Source organism: Pyrus communis, chromosome 9, assembly GCF_963583255.1.
Source record: "Pyrus communis chromosome 9, drPyrComm1.1, whole genome shotgun sequence".
Classification (NCBI taxonomy): domain Eukaryota; kingdom Viridiplantae; phylum Streptophyta; class Magnoliopsida; order Rosales; family Rosaceae; genus Pyrus; species Pyrus communis.
In genome coordinates this window covers 2,863,860-2,884,455 of record NC_084811.1, presented here as the reverse complement: position 1 = coordinate 2,884,455, position 20,596 = coordinate 2,863,860, and the positions used below count along the sequence as shown (strand labels likewise).

The 20,596-nt window shown below is 38.3% G+C and overlaps 1 long non-coding RNA gene and 1 pseudogene across 1 annotated transcript; one reads left to right on the top strand and one right to left on the bottom strand.

The window, feature by feature from the left end:
- The first annotated feature begins 14,858 nt into the window (after window positions 1-14,858).
- LOC137745479 (ankyrin repeat-containing protein ITN1-like) lies at window positions 14,859-17,587 on the top strand (annotated as a pseudogene).
- A 348-nt stretch (window positions 17,588-17,935) lies between these two features.
- Window positions 17,936-20,147, bottom strand: LOC137746295 (uncharacterized). The gene is made up of 4 exons (XR_011069801.1): window positions 19,866-20,147; window positions 19,438-19,521; window positions 18,788-18,856; window positions 17,936-18,285 (listed from the first exon to the last, which is right to left on the bottom strand). It is a non-coding gene; the product is annotated as an uncharacterized lncRNA (long non-coding RNA).
- Between the last annotated feature and the right edge of the window lie 449 nt (window positions 20,148-20,596).

Sequence of the window (20,596 nt, the reverse complement as noted above, 5' to 3'; positions counted from 1 at the left end):
TAAACGAGCTTTATAACGCTCAATAGATCCATCAGGCTTTCGTTTTATCCGGAACACCCACTTAGAACCAACTGTGTTATGATGAGGTGAAGGAGGAACGAGAGACCATGTATTATTTTTAAGTAGAGCATTAATCTTTTCGGACATTGCAGAGCGCCACTCATGACTCTTGGAGGCTTGAGAGAAGCAGGTGGGCTCAAGGTCAGAGAGTGTTGTGATAAGGGCTTTGGGCAGAGGATAGCGTACGGTGCCATCGATGAGATGCTTGGGCTTGGTGATGCCAAGTCGGAGACGTGTTACCATTGGATGCATAGATGGGGCAGTGGTGACATGTGTTTCGTGGGCCATGGGACTAGCATGGGAAGGCACCATGGGATCTGCATGGGTTGCATGCGGTGAGACAATGGACGGTGCAGTTAGTGCATCATCATATGATGCTTGCGGTGGAAGTGGTGTTGTCGGTGAAGGGGGCAAGATATTTGAAGTCTGTGGAGCTGCAATAGAGGCAGCAACTGGGGCCTGCGAGTTGGGTGGTGAGCTCGGCAGATCACTGGGGGGAGAAGTAACCTGCGGAGGAGGAGAAGACAATGGTATATGAGGGCTCGGCAGCGGGGGCTGCAGAGGTGCGATAGGTTGAATGTCCAACAAAACTGTTGGAGATTCATGAGTGACCTGCAAATTAGTAAAAGGAAAATAATCTTCTTGAAAAATTACATGACGGGAGATATAGACACGACCGGTGGAAGGGTGGAGACACCTATAACCTTTATGACTCGGACTGTAACCAATGAAGACACATTCTAAAGAACGAGGGGAAATTTTTGTGGGATGTATAAAGACTGAGGTTAGGAAAGCATGAACAACCGAAGACACAGAGATGAGAGTAAGAAGGAGAGCGATGGAAGAGTTTGGCATATGGGGATTCCCAATTTATGAGGGGTGTAGGAAGAAGGTTAATGAGATGAACCGCGGTGAGAGCCGCTTCAGTCGAATAGGAAGATGGTAAATGAGCAGTATGAAGAAGAGTGCGAATCATGTCTGCAATATGGCGATGTTTGCATTCGGCGACACCATTTTGTTGAGGGGTGTGAGGACATGAGAACCGTTGTTGGATACCTAAGGTGGTACAAAAATTGGCGAAGGCATTGTTCACATATTCGGTACCATTGTCACTTTGTAAGATTTTAATACTAGAGTTGAAGAGATTATGTGCCATGGAACAAATGTTTGAAAGTGTGTAAACACTTCCGATTTACGGCACATGGGATAAATCCAAGAGTAACGCGAAAAATCATCCGTAAAAAGAACATAATACCGAAAACCACTAATAGATGGCACAAGAGACATCCAAACATCGGAGTGAATGAGTTGAAAAGAAAATGAGACTGAAATAATACGGTTCGAAAACGGTAGTTGAGTGGATTTGCTTATAGCACAATCCGTACAGAATGTCTTATTAAATTTTATTTCTTTGCCTAACAATGGTCCTAGGTGGGAAAGAACAGAAGATGACGAGTGACCGAGACGACGATGCCAAGTAGTGGAGTGAAGAGTGGAAAGAGCGTGAGGAGCAAGGGGTTGACGGATGGAGGAAAGTTTAAGAGGATACAAGCCATCTTCACATGGGCCCTGAAATAATAGTGCACCGGTGAGCAAATCATAAATTTGATAAATCTGGGGCAAAAAGGAAAAATACAAGATTATCTTTGGTGAAATGAGCAACGGAAAGTAAATTTTTGCGAATGGCGGGAATGCGAAAAACATCACAAAGAGTGAATTTAGAAGAGCCCAAAGAAAATGGAAGAGTACCGGTGTGGGTAACATTCATGGAATCTCCATTACCCATAAATACATGTTGATTACCATGGCAGGGATACGGGTTTTGAAGAGATGTGTCGGGACTCGTCATGTGATGAGTGGCGTCAGTATCAGGATACCAAACGGGATCGGCCGCAGTAGCGGATTGGGCCATATGTGCACCAGCAAATGGAGGGAATTGGGCAGAGCCAGTGTACCTGTGTGGGCAGTGGGCCTGGTTATGTTGATTGGTGTTGCAATTGGGACACCAGGTTGGAGGAGGGCCCAACAAGCCGTGAGTTGAAGCAGACCAAGGAGGGGGGCGTGGAAGCCATGGTTGCTGACCTTGCGTCGGGGGAAGAGGAAAGCCATGATTATTGTTGTATCGGCGTTAGAGATCCGGTTGTTGCGGTAATTACCACCACGTCCAGTATGATTTCGATGGAAACCCTTTGGATTATGAGGCTTATATCCAGGGAATTGTTGAGGTGGGGTTGGGTTTTGAGGAGCCGATGGTGGGGGGTGGTTATTAAAGAGAGCATGGGAGGATGGAGATGATGCGGTGAAGTTGGGGTCTTGGGCTTCAAATGCGAGAATGCGAGAGCGAAGTTCAGTGAAGGTTAGAAGGGAAGAACTTTGAAGAATGGCGGTTCGAAGCATGAGATATTCGGGACCAAGGCCTCGAAGAGTGAGAGTGACTAAATACTCAGGATCCACGGGTTTGTTGATTGCAGCCAAGGAGTCAGCAATGTGTTTGACTTGGAGCAAGTATTCATTAAGGGATTTGGTCCCTTTTGTGATGTCGAGGAGTTGAAACTGGAGGGATGCGGAGCTAGCAATAGAAGTTTGGGAAAAGTGGTGATGAAGACATTCCCAGATGGCCTGGGCTGTCTCACAACCAATGGTAAGAGAAATAATTGGCTTGGTCAATGTAGTAGTTATGTAACTGACCACAAGTTGGTCTTGTTGAATCCATGTGAGCAAAGCCGGATTAGGTATAGGAACAGTAGCAGCAGGAACATCGGTGGGGGAAGGAGGGGTGAGGGGCACGGCAAGAATGGTAGCTGGAGGTTTTGGGTAAGAGCCATCAACGAACTTGTAAAGTCCTTGGCCAATAAGGAATGGTTTCATCTGGCGAAGCCATTCAGGATAATTGTCTTCATCTAATTTCAGGAAGCTAGCAATACTAGGGCCAGAAGAAGGAACAGAGGTAGCCATGGGAGAAGAGGCAGGGATCGGCTAGGATTTTTCGAGAAAAAGGAGCCTAGACCTAGGTGATACCATGTAGAAAATGATTTTCCCTTATTTTATTCATTCCCAGAATTACATGATATATAGAACACATTTGATACAATAATTAATTACAATTGAAATCACCAAGTCAACCCTATACAATCATTCTAAATTTAACGCAATCAAGAGGATTGGGGAGAGATATGTGGAGATGATGGAATGATATGTGGAGATGATGGAATCTCGCTAACAATTTCAGTTGTCGGCAAAAAGGGAGGAGCTAAATCAGCAAGCAAGGTGAGGTTAAATCGTGCCACTGCTGCTACTGGTCTCATTTATCTTGAATCGTTAGCGATGGATTTAGAGCAGCAACATCAGCAGATTTCTTGTTCCAAAGAAACTTGTGAAACTGTAATTTCATCACAGAATCATACATTGCTTGAGAGGGAAGAAACAAATCAAGAAATGATAAAATCGGAATTCAATGATGCTAGTAGTAGTTCTTCCACTAGGGAAATTATGTCCATTCATGAGGATATGATTGCAGAGTTAGTGAAATATGACTCTGATTGTGCTAATTCCGCAACCGGTGACAAAATTACTCTCGTTAATTCTTATTCTTCCGATGATGAATCTATCCATTCTTTCGGAGATTCGAATTCATCAAATGTCCGCCTTTCGAATGCTTCAGCTGGTAGCCTAGATGAGTCATCAGACATTCTCTCCACAAATGTGTCAAATATAGAACCAACCAACAACCCTAAACAAAAAATCAATTCCGGCTCTTGAATTGCAGTCTCCGAGAAATGGAGAGCGGCGGAGCGCGAAATTCTGAACGCACTGCGATCTTCCAATTGCGAAAGAATGTCACTTTCCCCTCCAGCACCACCTCCTCCACCCCCACCACCAATCAAACACTTTCCTCATTTCCATTCTTTTCCTAGTTCAGCTAGAATTGCGTCTAAAGCCTTCTACATTCCGAAATCTGTCACCGCCAAGAAAATCAGATTCTTCTTGTGAATCAAACCAAACCCAAGAAGGGGGATTTTCTGCTTCGCCTCAAAACTCCTCTAGGGCTTCAAAACATATATACTTACCTATATATCTTCTTGTTTAAAATAACATTTTATTCAAGGTTTATTTATATATTATATAATAAATTCAATTAATTTTATATGATATACTTAAATCCCTTTCGGTGCTAAACTCTTGCTTGCTACTGGACTAGCGGTTAGCGTTTTTAGAACCTTGTATTATCGAAGGGATCTACAAATCCTAACTTGGTCTTGGCCCTTAGGCAAGTAATGGTATTTCCAGTTTATCTATGTATACACTCGTAGAAGAATTGAGGCCATGTTGAACTTGACGATGCCTTGAGGAGGCCCGTAGTGAAACAATCGTTTGGAGGCGAACAATCATAAAAGTCCAAGAGCTGAGCCTTTGGTCTCATCGTGTCTTTAGGCCTCATATCTTCTTTAATTAAAGGAGAAATTAGATTTACATCCCTTCTTTTGCTACTACATTAACTAAAACTTTATTTCTTTTCAATTTTTGATCAAGGTTTTTGGGTATTAATAACATCATTAATTATTTCAATAATAAAATATTTTACCTAAAAATATTCATTTAGTTCTAAAAGTGTTACAATTAGTATATTTATATTTATGGCTAAATTTTTCATCATATATTTTTATTTTTAGTTTGTACCCATTTTTAATTTGCAAACCATTTTTTATTTGTACCAATTTTTTTTTCAGTATTAATTTGTACCCATATATTAATTTCTTTTTGTGCCCATATTTTTTAAAGTTTTATTTGTATTTGTGCCCATGTGTTTACCGTCACGTGACATTGTATAATTAAATCAATGATAGAAAAATTACATATGGTATATTTATTTTTTATGGCCAAACTTTCTATCATATATTTATATTTTTAGTCTGTACCCACTTTTAATTTGCAACCTTTTTTTTTTTTTTTTTTTTTTTTTTAATTTGTAGTATTTTATTTTTAGTTTTAATTTGTACCCATGTATTAATTTCTTTTTGCGCCCATATTTTTTAAAATTTCATTTGTACTCATAATTTTTTAATCTTTTATGCGTACCCTAATTTATTTATAATGTACCCATTCTTCTTTATTAATGTACCACTTTGTTATATGTGAAATGTACCAATTTTTTTAACACTATGGCTTCATTCTTTTTGCCATTTATTATTTCTTATTGTTACATAGTTTTTATCCATTTATTCAATTAAAATGTTTGAACTTTTTATTGTAGCCATTTCTAATAGTATTATAATGAGAGATTTTAAATTTATAGGATTATAAATCTTATAAAATATCAAAAAATTAATGTCAAAACTATAAAAATATAAATATTAATAGTAATATAATGAGGTGTACAAAGTCATGGAACTTTGATCAAACTTTGAATACCATTAGGGGGCGTTTGTTGCGCCGGACTATCTCGGACTGGATTAGCTTCAAGGACTAAGCTGGACTGGCTTAGACTAGACTAAACTGGACTAACTTAGTGAAGCGTTTGGTGCATTATTGGACTAAGAAGCTGTGACAACCCGTTCCAAATTTTACGTTTTTATTTTATTTTAAAAGCGTGAATTTACAAAATTGCCCTAGAGGCAAGGACTTTGACTTCTGTTGACCATCGACTCGAGAGATGTGGGACTTATTCTTTTAGCATATTCTCGTAGTACTTATTGGTACGAACGTATAGGCGAAAGCTGTTTGCGAGTCCGGATTATAACGGTATAGTTACGGACGTTCGAAATTGGTTATTCAAGGTTTAGCATTTATTTAAATTAAATTCCCCCTTGTGGGGAAAGCCCAATCAGAATTGGAAGAAAGAAAAAAAAAAAAAAAAAAAAAAAAAAAAAGTGGGTTTTCGTCCACCCGCACCCACCGCGGGTGCCCATTTTCCAAGGCCGATTCCGGCCAACTCCGGTGGATTTTTTCGATGCCACCACCACCATCTTGAAGCTCTCATTCCCCTCTACAAAACCCACCTAAGAACCACCTTGATTAACCATGGTATGGGGCGGTTTGAGGCCACGAAAGTTGACGAAAATCAATGGTGCTCCGGCCACCCTTTTCGATTTTCCGGCAAATCGGCAAAGCAATGGCCGATGCCACCACTTGGGCTTTGTAGCCCATCACCCCAGGAGCAAAACCCAACCAACCTTGACCCCGTTGGACCACCGTAGACGACGAATCGACGTCGGGAAGTTTTAGGCACCCGCCGGCTTCGTGGGCAAAATTGACCATCTTCCGTCCACTTTTGGACTTCGTGGCAGGTATGAAAGTTGCTCCACTCACTGAGATCTTCATTTCTGTGAAGTTTGAGAATTTTTGGAAATAGTTGAATTTTCCGGCGAGTCGGGGCGGCCGACCGCCACCCGCAGCGGCGCGTTCGGCGGCGCGTGCGGCGGCGCGTGGCCAGTGGGCCTCCAATGCTATTTTTAGGCTATGTCAAATGTCTTGAATTCAGTTTTGTCTGACGTAGGTTGATAGTTGGAACCTAAATTCGTTACGATACTTTACTTGATAAAAATGTGAATCGACGATCTGACCGTTGGATCGTTGATGCGAGAATTATACGCACACAAATTAAACCCTCTTTTTATCAATTGTAGTGAAGAATGTAAGTAGGGATCGTTCTGGACCGGGGATTAGGAGGGATTGTTAATCACTTGGAAACTGACTCAAATACGTAAAAACAAGTTTAAAACACTATACTAGACTCAAAGAATGCAAAACTAAACTTTAAAACACCAAAACAAACCAAAAGACTCAAAACAGCACCAAAACACTCAAAACTGCCTTAAAAACACAATCTGGGCAGTTTTGAACACTAGACACAACTTTGGACGAAAATTGGTTTTAACTTGACCTAAGACACTTAAAAACACAAACTAAAGTGATTTCTAACTACTATGACTCAACAAAGTAAAGGGGGATTGGTTTTGGACGAATTTAAAAACAAAACAAATTTTTTAAATTAGAACAGATTGTAAAAACGAATTTTGATGGAATTGAATGGATGGGAAGCTAGCTAGGGGGTTCATCTCCACACATGTTATACTTGCATATAAAACGATTTCCAATTGCTTTTCAATTACCCATGAATTCTCAACGCCCCAAGTTAATTAGGTTCGCTTAAATTAACCTTCAGATTTTCCTAACGTTATTGAATTGGATGATTGCATACGACAACCCAAAACATTCCCCACAAGTCCCCTACATGATTGCATAATAGAGATACAAGCAAGAATCATTAAGTTCTATGAAAACCATAAGCATTGACGAGGCACTTGTTACTATGATTGCATGAAACTTATGCCAAGAATTTACTTAACGCGATTGAGATCATCAACCTTTACTACTTGTGAATATAATTCCATAACGATTAGGTGAAATTTCCTTATATCCTAGCATCCAATTTATGCATGATAATTAAGCGTGCACTCTCAACCAACACACACAAATCAATGTAATTCACATAGATAAGTAAATTGAATTCACAACTTATGAAACGCAATTAGAAGTAATCAATTCATATAGCAAGTATGTTCATGGTTTCGAATCCCCCCCTAGCCAAGGGGGGGTTTAGTTCCTCATACGCACAAAACAAAGAGAATTGAATTTAAACATTGAAATTAAAGGAAAAGAAACACCTAGAAATTCCAGCGACGCGAACTTGAATTGCATGAACTCCCGAGCTTCCTTCTCCTCCTCCTTGGTGCGGCAAGGGTCTAGGGACAGTTTTAGGGCCTTAGGTGTATGGATGTATGGTTATGGAGGGATGTAGTCGTGTTTAGGGGAAGGGGATGGTGCGGCAAAGCTTAAAACTAAGGAGAAAGGTGTTTGGTGGCTGCGGCAAAGGTGTGGAGAGGTTTGGACGAATTTCTGGAATTAATGAATGTGTATGAGAGGTGGTGATCTGATCTAGGGGTTAATATGAGTATATATAGGCACTCAAAACCCTAGGGTAATCAGATATGGACTTGAATAACCCAAATCCACAAGGAAATAAGCTTAGAAATCAGAAATAGAAAGGGATAATAATGCTTCCTAGGTGCGGCAGGTAAGGAGATAAGGTGATAAGGCTTCTAGAATGCCTTGCAAGGCAAGGGAAATCAGCTTTCTAGAAGGATTTGGGGCGCCACTTTTGTAGGAGATAAGATAAGGTTCCTAGAATCATGTTTTAAGGGCCAAATTTGTAGGGAAAAAGGGATAAGGGTGCGGCACCTTTGTAGGGATAATGTTAGGCTTCTAGAAAGCCTAAAAACTAAGGGGATTTGGATAAAACCCACGGCAAAGATAGGATAGGGCATCTAAGGCTTCTAGAAACCCTCCAAGATAAGGTAAAGTGCATGACATCCCTGTAGGATTAGGATAAGGTGTCCTAAAGTGTTTAGGACTCCTCTTTGTGGCTGAAAACCTTGTGCATTAGGATTAGGAAAGCTAATCCTTCTTCATCTTGGACTTCTTCTCCTTCTTGGACTTGGAAAGCTTCTTTGTTGCTTCACTTGAGACCATATGGATTTTGACTTTCCTTCATCAAGTAGGAAACCTTATTTGAGTAGGAATCTTCATTCTTTTAGGAATCCTAATTCAACTAGGAAACCCATCTTCTATTTAGGGACTTTCCTACTTCAACTAGGAAACCTTGCTCAAGTAGGAATCATCATCTTCAAGTCTTCAATTTCGTCCATCCTCTTGGCTCCAAGCATATGATGTCCATTCCAAGCTCTAATTTGCTCCAAAAGGCTCCAAAATGCATCCTTTTGCATACTTTGCCCTTAAAACCTGAAAACACATAGAACTAGCTTAAAAGACTACTTTACTAAGGAAAAACACTATAAATGCACAAAAACAAGCTAAACTAAGGTGCGTAAATATGCTCCTATCAATCGTCACCAAAATTGGATACATTATAATACGTAATATTTAAAGATCATATGAATTTACGGATCGGGAATCCGACTTACGGATCTTCCTAAATTGGATTTGTAAGTTAGTAAGATAAATGTTCACGGCCACTTGTTTTAGGCAATTGGCGAAGATCTGATCGTTGGATCGTAATGAAATTTTAATATGTTATTCTAGAAACATATTGTGGATCGTTGGAAGTTGCGGATTGGAAATCTGATATGCGGATCTTCCGGGTCAAGTTATACAGGGTTGCAAACCCAACCGTCGATCTTTGATCGACGGTTGACTTGTGATCAATGGGTCTCAAACTATTTTAAAATGTCGTTGAGGTTGTGTTTTATGTGAATCACGTATTCTTCGGATAAGAGTTCTGAGATGTGATTTGATAATTGGTCATAGGGACCAATCATTCAGGACGCCTCGATGTGTGCGCTAGAGAATCATAGCGTGGACTTCAGGTAAGTGGATCTTTTCCTTTTTATCGTACATATTGTTGAGAGTTCTATCGACACTTTTAAATTGATTAGGCATATTACTTTCATATATAATTATTGTGAATGTTTGAAGTACCTATATGAACTACGAATGGCTTGATCCCTATTTAGGGTACGTAGGCAGTCTAACGAGACGTTAGATGCAGCCATAAAATATTTGAGACAAAAGCCTTGCTTGGGAAATTGAGTAATGCGAGGGAAATTGGTAAAGGCAAGTTTTAGTTTTATGAATTAGTTAGCTAAATTAGTGTTAATTGGGTTGTCATGGATAATTATCCCTGAAAATAAGTAGTTCGGGAGTAGGACGTTATTGATTGTACACTTCACACCGTATTGTTTATAATTGAGAATGTTACGACATGGTTGAGTGTTAGATTGCATCATGGTATATCAATATGTATATTACTTGCGTATAATTATTGGGAATGCTTTCAAGTGCAAAGGTGAACTCAGGACACCCAGGTAAGTTCAGGTGAGTTTATGGTACTAGTTGAATCGATTGCGTTATAGCATGACTACAGTTATGTGTTAGGCAACTTCGATACTGTCGTACTGGTTGCCATGAGTTGCACATGTTATATTGAGATGCATTGAGAGCTCATAAACCTGCACCCCGGTGTTAGTGCTCCCGCCCGTGGCCAGGGCACAGTCCTTCACGTGATGTTCACCTCCCGCACCTTACGCTCACCTTGGATCCAAGGTAGGTGCACAGTCCTGTCGTACAGACCACTTTAGGTGGTTCCGACTCGTAGGTGACCCGCGATTATTCGCCCAGTCTTCACGTGATCGTAGCACTTGAGCGTATTTATTTACACCAAGTCCTGTCGTACAGACCACTTTAGGTGGTTCCGACTCGTGTGCAGGTATACTTATTGACTTATATGCTAGCCAGGATTGATGAGATATGGATAAGTCGTACAGGTCATTATAGGTGACTCCGACTTATATGCTAGCCAGGATTGATGAGATATGGATAAGTCGTACAGGTCACTAGAGGTGACTCCGACTTATATGCTAGCCAGGATTGATGAGATATGGATAAGTCGTACAGGTCACTAGAGGTGACTCCGACTTATATGCTAGCCATGATTGATGAGATACGGATAAGTTGTACATGTCATTTTAGATGACTCTGACTGATATATCACTTTGTATTGATTTAGTTCATTTGGCCTACTTATTAATGTATGGTGGAGTTAATGGCAAACCGTGGTTTTGGTCATTTCTGAGTATGGTTTGGATATATGTATATATGTTGTACTGTCTTATGGAAAACGATACGAGTTTTACATTTAGGGGCATTACTTTTAGAGAGGTAATAACTTTGGGAAGCTTGGTTTTATTGCTTACTCACACCTTCTGTTTGGTGCCCTCCAGGTTTTAGCTGCTGAATTTGTATCGACAAGAATCTGTGGCGAATCTAAGTATTGATGGATATTTTTGTGGGTATGATTCTTACCCACATCACTGTACCTTACTTATGCTCTGACATCGCGTGTGAAATGGGTTCGCTCCCACTCGTAGCGCACTCTGGTATTTTGACACTTTTAGATTCAAATTTATTCACTTTTTGTGCACTATCACATTTTATGGCTTCGTCACCTTCCAGGTGTCGGCCAGCACAGCTCGATTCAGGGTCCAAGTGGACTTTCTGGGTCGGGGTGTGTCATTTAGGTAAACTAATTTTTTTTTATATATATAATATATTCTTGTGCAATTTGTATGTTCTTTATTTAGATACGGGGTAACGTTAGGGAGACTAAATTTATGGATAATACTAGGGAGACCAATTTTTTTAAACCAAATGATATGTCATCAATAAGAAAGAAGCACGTTAATCGACACTTAATTAATAATCCAATCATCTTCATCCACAACCACATCATTTCGTTTAAAAAAATTGGTCTCCCTAGCATTACCCCTAAATTTATAGATAAAATTTTCAAACTTAATGATGTTCTACTAATAGGAAATGAGCACGTTTACCAACACTTAAACAATAATCTAATCGTCAACTTCTATGTCTTTTAGTTTACAAAATTTTGTCCACAAATTTAGTCTCCCTAGCATTATCTCATTGATATATTTCAGTATATAGATCGATACAAATAAATAGGTACATTAATGCAATCGTATACATTTTGGTACGCATATTTCGGTATAAACTTTTAAGTATATTAATTCAATATAAATATATTTTGGTCATACATTTTGGTATTGACTTTTACGTACATTAACTCAACATAATACATTTCAGTATTCGGTACAAAGAAGTCAATGTTATATATTTTAGTACAGTCATTTATGTACACTTATGTATATACATATTTCTATGTCACTAATTTCTTTTAATATTTTCTCATTTATGTTCATTAATTGATAATTGAAAGAACTAACATGTGCATATTAATAAAATTTTAATTTTAAACATTAAATAAAAATACACATTAAATAATCAAAGAGTGCTACTAGACCCACTTCATTGTCTTATTTCTCCACACACCTTATAATTTTACGCACTATAAAAAGTTAAAAAATTAAAATGTTATTTCTTCACCCACTATCATTCCTAAAATATCCTCTAATTTATATCTAAACTCATTCTATTTTATTTCATCAGAATGTCATCACTCTGGCCACACCAACCCCCTCAAAACGTCACCCACCCTTGTCAACAATGAAAACATTTACACTTGCTTGGCGGCATCTCCTTTAGGAAGGAAGAAAGAAAAACGGGAGAGGGAAGTAGAGAGAGAAACGGGAGTGGAAGGAAGATAGAAACAGAATGGGAGGAAGAGAGAGAAGCATGGGGAGAGAGAGGATTAAGACTCCCTCTCTTTTAGTGACAAAGCCAAAAATTCATGTTAGGAGGAGCACGCTTTAAATCAAAATGGACATAATATATGTAGAAACTATCTCATTCTTTTGGTCGCCTTGGTATCAAATTTAAAGGTGAGTGACCATGCATTTATGCTTCATTATAAATGATCAACTATATCAAGAGTTGAAAATAAAACATTATTAAAAGTACATCCATTTATTCTTCGTTCTTGATATCAAATTCAAAAGTGACTGGCCATGCATTCATTTTCTCATAGTGACCAAGGGAACATTTTTCTAAAAACATGAAGGTATGAGAGCATTTGAAGGGTTTTTTGTGCTAATTTGGAAAAAGGAAATATTTTTCTCTTCTTGATTTTATAGACGATCTAACAGAGGTCAATGAGATTAACCAAAATAATAGTCTACAAGCAAAGGAAAGAAATGTAGATAGGCAAGAAACAGAGAATATGATAAACTAATATTAGTATAGAACTATAATTTCGAATCTTTAATGCAAAAAAACTTAAGGCTTTGTATTTGTTGGGTTGAAGTTAATTGGACTAATCAATACAATTACAAATTCAAGTTGATAGCGGTATTATAAAACTAATTAATGATAGTAGATGTCATTAGGAAAAAATAATTTGAGGATAGGCCCGAGCCTATCCTAGTCTAAAAGTGGCTCAGCCACTGCTCTCTTTGTTAGTGATGGTTGAAATTAATGCAATTTTGATGGAAAATGGGTGGACAACAGTGGTGTAGGGGCCGGGTTATGGAGTGGTGGTGCGTGATGAGGAGGGAGATTTTGTTGTAGGGCCAACTGGGAAAAAGGAAGAAATTAGTGTCCATTTTGAGTGGAGATTGTGGCGATGAAAGAATCAGCTAAATTGGTAAAGGGTTGGGTTTGATCTTTTTGTTGGCATGGTGGCTCAAGTTATTGACCTATTTCAGTTTTCCTAGTTTGCGAGGGAGATAGAGAGACGGTGGGGGGAGAGAGAAACGGGGTGGAGGTAGGGGAAAGGTAGCTGGTTTATTTTTATACGTTTTTTTTTCTTTTTTAAGCTATATTATAATAAAATAAATAAGGGTTAAAAAGTTGTTTTATAAAAGGATAAACATGTCATTAATATTTTTACTAAAATGTGGGTGAAAATAGGATTTTTTTTTTTTTTTTTTTAACATTTAATCTTTTGCAAGTACTAAGTCTCAAAACTGCTAATTTTAAATAGGAGGAGAGAGATAGTTACATTTTTTTGCTAAAGGAACTTTCTCAAAAGTGAGACTTCCAAAAGTGGGACTCTTCATGTACTATGTGTTACCTCATGTTTTAGCATAATATTTTATAATGTTAGAATAGAAATCGATTAAATTGTGAGATGAAGAGAGTCCATGAGAAGTTCTATTTTGAGAGAGTCCCCTAATTTTTCTTAACTATAAAATTGCATGGTTTGGCGACTCCAATTGCAACATGTTGTCTGCGTTTGTTTCGGTATTTAATTTCTTCTAAGTGAAGCAAAGTTCAGAAAGAGAGAAAATAATGGAGATCATACCGCACGATGAAGATGAAGTGTACGAGGCATCACGGACCGGGAGTGTAGAATCCTTAAATTATAAGATGAAGCAAAGTTCGGTATTTAATTTCTTCTAAGTGAAGCAAAGTTCAGAAAGAGAGAAAATAATGGAGATCGGACCGCACGATGAAGATGAAGTGTACGAGGCATCACGGACCGGGAGTGTAGAATCCTTAAATTATAAGATGAAGCAAAGTTCGGTATTTAATTTCTTCTAAGTGAAGCAAAGTTCAGAAAGAGAGAAAATAATGGAGATCAGACCGCACGATGAAGATGAAGTGTATGAGGCATCACGGACCAGGAGTGTAGAATCCTTAAATTATAAGATGAAGCAAAGTTCGGAATTTAATTTCCTCTAAATGAAGCAAAGTTCAGAAAGAGAGAAAATAATGGAGATCAGACCGCACGATGAAGATGAAGTGTACGAGGCATCACGGACCGGGAGTGTAGAATCCTTAAATTATAAGATGAAGCAAAGTTCGGTATTTAATTTCTTCTAAGTGAAGCAAAGTTCAGAAAGAGAGAAAATAATGGAGATCAGACCGCACGATGAAGATGAAGTGTACGAGGCATCACGGACCGGGAGTGTAGAATCCTTAAATTATAAGATGAAGCAAAGTTCGGTATTTAATTTCTTCTAAGTGAAGCAAAGTTCAGAAAGAGAGAAAATAATGGAGATCAGACCGCACGATGAAGATGAAGTGTACGAGGCATCACAGACCGGGAGTGTAGAATCCTTAAATTATAAGATGAAGCAAAGTTCGGAATTTAATTTCTTCTAAGTGAAGCAAAGTTCAGAAAGAGAGAAAATAATGGAGATCAGACCGCACGATGAAGATGAAGTGTACGAGGCATCATGGACCGGGAGTGTAGAATCCTTAAATTATAAGATGAAGCAAAGTTCGGTATTTAATCCTTAAACAGGTTGATCGAAAAAGACCCAGACATTTTTCTAAGCAAATTTCTGAAAGAGAGAAAAAAAACAATGGAGATCACACGGCATGATGAAGATGAAGTGTACGAGGCATCACGGACTGGGGATGTGGAATACTTAAACAGATTGATTGAAAAAGACCCAGAAATTCTAAGGAGAATATCCCTGCAGACCGGGAAAACCGGAACCCCCTTGCATGTTTCGGCTTTGCTCGGCCACGCTGAGTTTACCAAAGCCCTTTGCACTAAAAATCCCAAACTTGCAGAGGGGGTGGACGCCGATGGACGCACGCCCTTGCACTTGGCTTCTGCTGAGGGCCACAAGGAGACCGTCGAAGCTTTGTTATCTGTGTATGCTGGTGCGTGCTCGGATTTTGATGAAAATGGAAGAATCCCTCTTCACTACGCAGCCATGAGAGGAGAAGTTGAGGTGCTCCAGAAGTTAATTGATGAAAATCCTCGGTCCATTTATGCCAAAGTTGAAAACAGATCGAAAGAAACAGTTTTGCACTTGTGTATTAAACACAACCAGTTAGAGTGCTTGAAACTGTTGGTTAAAAGAGACGACAGTAATCGCGAGTTCCTCAACTCAAGAGCTGGCTGTGATGGTGGTGTGACCATCCTGCACTTAGCTTTGATGCTAAGGCAAATTAAGGTACGTACATATATTTCCATTTCTATACTGGATATTCTTAGATTTTTTACTATATTAATTAATAATAGCAGATGCCCACACTATGTTAAAAAATTAAAAACTGAGTTACCGCATATGAGGAGGTATTGCAGAGCAAATTTGAGACTCTATCTCCCTCCCTTCGACTGCACATGGGCGGCGGTGGAATGAATCCACTCCCTTCTTGTGCTGCATATGGGTTTCCCTTCCCCAGATCTGCAACCCACTCCATTCCCTTACCTCCCGTTCAACTGGAACAAAAGAAAGAATCCCGCCCATCTGCATCTCAAGAAGTTGTAGAAGTATTAGCAGCAGCACCGCTGGCGGTCATCGGTTCGGCGTCTTCAGCCGTCACCAAGTCCGAATCCGAAGACAACCCATTGTCGCTGCGGCCTAATCCGGATACTCCAGTTGGCTGTTCAGTCTCGAATGGATTAGGAACCTCGTGTTTGTTTTTTTATTGGGCATCTAGAAATCTGGACCCGACCCAATTGCCCGTGTTTCCCGTCGTGGTTGTCGATAGATTGGTCGTCTGCCCATCTAAGATTCTCCGCAAAGAGGCCTAACGTCGATCTGTTAGGCCTGGAATCTACCGTGGTGGTCGTCGGAGACCTTCGTGGACCTCCTTTTTCTTTTAAATGATCTTCACCCTTTTATGTTTTTAGTATTTTAGTTTTTTAGTTTTTTAAATTTTTAAATTTTTAGTTTTTTAAATTTTAAAAAAAAAATTATTTAAATTTCTTAAAATGTTTTAATATACACGTGCGGCCATATTGACATGTGGCGTTCAGTTATTATCTATATGGTTGCAACATCATCAGGAAATTCTAATAGAAAACTTAACAAATGTATGAAAGTATTCCAAAATTAATTATGACTTTAAGTATCAAACTGGGACGAAAAAAATTTGATGTATCAAATGTTAAAAACTAGAAACTTCAAAGTAGTAAATTGATATTAATCCTAGTTTATGTGCAATTTCTCTTGTTTTTCCCCCTAGGAGCATAATTTTCCACCATATTAATGAGAAATTTTTTAGTGTAAACGAACACGGATGATACATCACGTGTTTTTATATAAGTGGGGAGAAATTATAGTTTTTAAGTTATTAACTTTTTGACATACTTATCCTACTATTTGTACAGTAACACGTGGTGTACCACCCGTATTCCTGTCACATTAAAAAATTTCTCTATATTAATGAAGTGTATATTTTATTTACAGACTATACGTTACCTCCTTTCCGTTGATGCTATAAGAGCAGAAGCAGTTGGTGTGAATGGGATGTCTCTGACCATGTCAGATATCTTAGAGTACAGCAGCGTTGCAAGAGAGGACTTTAGCAGAAGCTTAGAAATTCAACAGATGTTGATGGACGCAGGATTAACCAGAAGAGAAAATAATGAAAATGATAATCCTAACTCAGCTGTCGCCACTGCTGCTGATGTTGTATCACCAAGTCCAAGAAGGGTTGCGAAGAAATGCTGGTTCTTGACAAATTGAAGCACTGGCATGGATATCCGCTTGATTGGGTGAAGGACTTACGTGGCTTGCTGATGGTTGTGACTACGATGATCTCGACCATGACTTTTCAAGCCGTAGTCAACCCACCTGGAGGTGTTTGGGACCATAATGATACAAACACTACCCTTGGTAATATAACAATTTGCAGTGAATCGAGAGTATGTAAAGCTGGAACTGCAGTGTTAAGCTACCACGGTAATGCTTCCCACGTTGACTTCGCCGATTTCATAGCATACAATACCATCTCGTTCTTTGCTTCTGTGAGTGTCACCATTTTGCTCGTTAGTGGACTTCCTCTCCACAATCGGCTCTCAACGTGGCTCTTACCGATGTTCATGTGCTACGCTCTCTTATTCTTGGCATGCACCTACCTAGCGGCGCTGTCCATAATCGACCCTAAATACTCTTGGGTTTCTTGGGTCGCGCCATTCAGTTTTCTTTCGGCTGCGTTGGTGGTCAGCGGTCTACTTCTGGGTACCCGGTACGGGTCCTGGTTAACATCAGTTCGCAATAATACGATCGGCTTTTTTTCACGTATCGATCCAACGCGTTTTGAAGAGAATGATGCGCCTGCAGTTGTATGATTACTCTGCCGCAGTATGTTTGCTTGAAAAAAATAATTTACTAGGTTATACACCTTGTATGCATGTAGCAATTAGGGTTTAGGGTAATGAACTAGGTCAACGACGCTTTCTGTATCGGGGTTGGTAATTCAAGAGTGCTGCTTAGTTATGATAAATAATCCATCTGCTATGCAAATTAAAAGTGTTTGTTGTCTTTGATTTGATGCTGAACGGTAGCTACTTTTTCTATTATTATTCATTTATGTCATTTGTTATCACATTAGCAAACTAACAACTGTTCTCATTCTCTCTGCTAGTAGTTTGTTATTAGTTAATACAGTATAAATGGCATTCAAACATTCAACATTCACGTAAAAAAAATGATAACATGTTATCCATCAATGTTTTGGTAACAAATTCCCAAATTGCTCTATCTACCAAACATTTGCAAATCTATAGTACAGATGTTCGCTTTTATGATATTCAACCCAATGGGCCAATACCCACATTATTGGCAAAATCATATTGTATAGATCTTTTGAGCACCCGAGCCAATGACAATAACATTGAAGGCAACTACAAAAATTGTTCGTTATATAAAGAGGCAATCTCAGAATCAGAATGCATTTAAAAGAAAAGTAAAAAGAAAAAAATAGTGGTTTTTGTCTAACCTCCATGTGAGGATCAAATTTTTAGTCACAATTCACAACCCAAGAGCCCTATAAATCAAATTTACATGAAAAGATAAAATAAGAAAGGTAAATTACAGTTCTCAAGTCAAAAAGTAACATTTATTTGAAAAGATAATTATGGAAATAGATAAACAAACAATGACATTAAAAACCAAATTGATAAGGCATTCAACAATCAACATAACCCCCGAACCCAAAAACACCAAACCATCAATCATGGATCTTTACAAATCATACAACCTTTTTCTAAATAAACAAAAATGTCAAAATCAATAATTTATGGCAACATTTTTTCATCAGTCAATCAATACACACACAACATAGAATCACATACCCGACAAAACTTCAAACCCATAAATCCAAAATTAGCAATGTTATTTCTTACCTCCCAAAAACAATCCAAATCTTAGTGGTTACATTCATTAGTCAAACACTCAACCACTCGGGCACATCAACTACAACTTGGGAATGTTATGCAAATCTTAGGCAGCTTGAATCATTAAATTTGAGTTGGAAGAAGCTCTGTTACCTGCTCTGCTAGTTGAGAAGTGTCACTAAATTCGGCACTATCATCAGCATCAACACATTTCACGTACTCCTGCTTCCAAAACATTTCACAAAATCGAAAACCAAATGAGATTATGTAGCATAAAAGAGTGACGGAAAAATAGATTAACAAAAGCAATTAATATGAAATATAGAGGCTGAATGATGTTGTCCAATAAATAAGACAGCTGTATATATTTCTCGACCATAAGAAAACATCAAATTAATAGAGGCATTAATCCTAAGTTTGCCATTCATTGTTGTCGGTCTAAACTTGATGACATATTGTAAAGTCCTCTTACATACAGATTAATCAAATATTAATTTATTTCCATGAGTTATTTGATTTTGCAAATTCAAAATAATTGAAGAATACTGAAAATTACTAAACCCCATCACAACATCCCATTAGTGAAAAATCAAAGCCAAAAGTAAATTACAGTTTCTTATAGAGCATATCCATATCTTTCTAAGCATCCACAGATAGCATACCCAAAATACCAAATTCAACTCCAATATAATAAAAAATTAAAAAACAAATTAGCCAAATTGGAATAGTTAGATCAAATAAAGATTTAAGTCAACAAATTACACAAAATAATTCATGCAAAGTAGGCTCCTAAAAAAATATACCACTATGGTTGGGGAGGAGGCCCAGGCTCAAACAGTGGAGGACAATATCATTTAAATATACCGCAGCAGCACAGAATCCACGAACTGCATAATCAAATCCGAAATTTTAAAATTTATATTTAAATTTAAATTTGAAAAAAAAAATATAGTGGAATTGTATAATGAGAAATTCTCCAATGAGGATAAATTAATCTTGTAGGATGAGATCAGTTGTATTGGGCTGGCAACCAGCTTATGCTCAAATCCCACTAAATTTATCATACACCCTTCCAAGTACAATTCAAAGGTAGAAGTTCCAAGTCCATGCGTAATGTTTGCTCAACTAAAATAAATTGCTTTTCATGATTAAAATAGCCAACCAACCAACACTCATTTGATAAAATTGAACATTTGGAGTTACACATCCACATATTTAAGATCGAACAAACCTTCTCATGAAGACCACCCAAAGGTCCATTACTGAGTTGTGTGACCAAAGGATTTACTGCACTTGAGTTTCCTCGTGCAGCTGCAAGAGCTATAAGCTTACGTTGACCGTCAGCCACTTCTCCGCTTAAGGTTTGAGTCACTGATGATGCAGAATTAATAGCTTCCTGCAAAGAAGTGAAATAAGAAACCTTAATTTGTTAAAATGTGAGTAATTACAGTTTTCTCAATTGATTAAAACATCATACGATGGTGTTTTCTAGGCTTTTTTTTCCTTCCTTTCGCAGGCCTTTATTTCATTAGCCATCTGCAGAATTGCAATTGATAGAATCGGTGTTCTTTGAAATAATCATAACACTTCACAACACAATGGCAGCAATTTATACAAATTCTAACAACAAATTGTCAAAAACACTGAGAACAATTACCAGAAATTTCAGATCTTTTGGGAGTTCAGAGTAATTACCAGAGAAACGAAAGCTAAAATCAACAGTAGTCCAATAAGAACAGCTCCGATCTGAGAAATACAGTGCAATTTCTGAAGGAAAAAAAAAGAGCGAGAAAACCCTAAAATCCCTAAGAACCCTAATTTATAAACCCTAAACAAACGCAAAAGGAGAGGAAAACAAATAAAGGGAAAATCGAGAAATTCAACATACCATAATTGGGGCGATGACGCTTTCCGACGGCCAAATTCATCGACACTGGAGGCGGTTGTCGACCGTCACTGTAC